Here is a 2,012-nt window from a genome sequence, read left to right on the forward strand (position 1 = left end):
TATATTTTAAAAAAATAAAAATTAGAAAACATCTTGAGACAAATAAAAATGAAAACATACCAAAACTTGTAGGATGTCATGACAGCAGTACAAAAAGGTAAGTTTATAGTGGTAAATAAGTCCATTAAGGAAAACAAAAACCTCAAATCAGTCACCTAACTTACACCTCAAGGAACTAGAAAAAGATCAACCAAACTCAAAATTAACAGAAGGAAGGAAATAAGAAATATTAGAGTAGAAATAAATAAACTGGAGAGTAGAAAAAAAAAACAAAACAATAAAGGAGTTAACAAAACTGAGTTGTTGTTTTTTAAAAAAAGATTGATAAAACTGATAAACCTTAGTTAGATTAAGATAAAAAGGGAGAAGAATCAAATAATTTAAATCAGAAATGAAAGAGGAGACATTGCAACAGGGGTTGTATGCTACAGGGGGAAAAGAGGATTATAAGAAACTATTAAGAACAATTAAATGCCAACAAATTAGATAATTTAGAAGAAATGGATAAATTCCCAGAAATATACAACCTACTAAGATGGAATCATGAACAAATAAATATCGGAACAGACCTACAACCAGTAAGGGTCTGAATAAATAGACAAAAACCTCACAACAAAGAAAAGCCCAGCACCAGATGGTTTCACTGGAGAATTCTACCAAAAATTTAAAGAAGAATGAAATATTAATTAATATTTGGAAGGGAGGGGACACTTCCAATCTCATATGATGAAGCCAGCATTACCCTGACCCTGATACCGAAGCCAGACAAAGATACTATAAGAAAAATAAGTTATTGACCAATATTTTTGATGAATATTAATGCAAAACTCCTCAACAAAATAATAGCAAACTAAATTCAATAGCATATAAGGGGATTATACACCATGACCAAGTGAGATTTATCTCTGGAATGCAAAAATGCTTCAACATACAAACACGTGTCAATATAATATACCACATTAACAAATGAAGGACAGAAACCACATGAGCATTCAATCAATGCAGAAAAAGCATTTGATATACCCTTTCATGACAAAATTGCTCAAAAACTAGTAATAGAAGGAAACTACTTCAATATAATAAAGGCCATATATGACAAGATTGCAAATATTAGATTCAATAGAGAAAAACTGAAAGCTTTTTCTAAGATCAGGAGAAAGACAAGGATGCCCACTCATGCCACTTCTATTCGTTTGTACAAGAAGTATTAATCAGAGCAATTAGACAAGAAAAAAATAAGTAAAGCCATCTACATTGGAAAGAAAGAAGTAAAATTATCTGATGGCAGAATGACATGGATTTTATATGAAGAAAACCCTAAAGATTCCATAAGAAACTGTTAAAATTAATAAATTAAGCAAAGTTGCAGGTTACAAAATCAATACACCAAAGTGAGATGCATTTCTATGTGCTAACAATGAACAATCCAAAAAGAAAATGAAAAAAAAACCCCACACACAATCCTATTTACAATAGCATCAAAAATGTCCATATTGCCCAAAGCAGTCTATAGATGCAATTCAATCACTGTCCAAATCTCAATGGTAATTTTTGCAGAAATGAAAAAAAAATTATTCTTCAATTCATACAGAATATCAAGGGATTCCAGACAGCCAAAACAATTTTGAAAAATAACAAATTTGGAAGTTTTATATTTTCTGATTTTAAAACATACTAAAAAGCTAGAATATAAAACAGTATGGTATTGACATAAAGAAACACATATAGACCAAGGACCAGATTAGAGAGCCCAGAAACAAACCCTTGTGCATATGGGCAAATTATCTTTGACAGCGATTTAAGACTACACAATGGGGAAAGAATAATCTCTTCAACAAATGGTGATGGAAAAACCAGACATGTACATGAAAAAGAATAAAGTTGGATCTTTATACCATATACAAAAATTAACTCATTTCCTGTCAACATGGCAAAGTAGGTAAATGCTAATCTCTCCTCTTCTCACAACCACATTAAAATTACAAATAAGCTATAAAAGAATCATCCTTGAG

This window comes from Myotis brandtii, unplaced genomic scaffold, assembly GCF_000412655.1.
Source record: "Myotis brandtii unplaced genomic scaffold, ASM41265v1 scaffold1068, whole genome shotgun sequence".
NCBI lineage: Eukaryota > Metazoa > Chordata > Mammalia > Chiroptera > Vespertilionidae > Myotis > Myotis brandtii.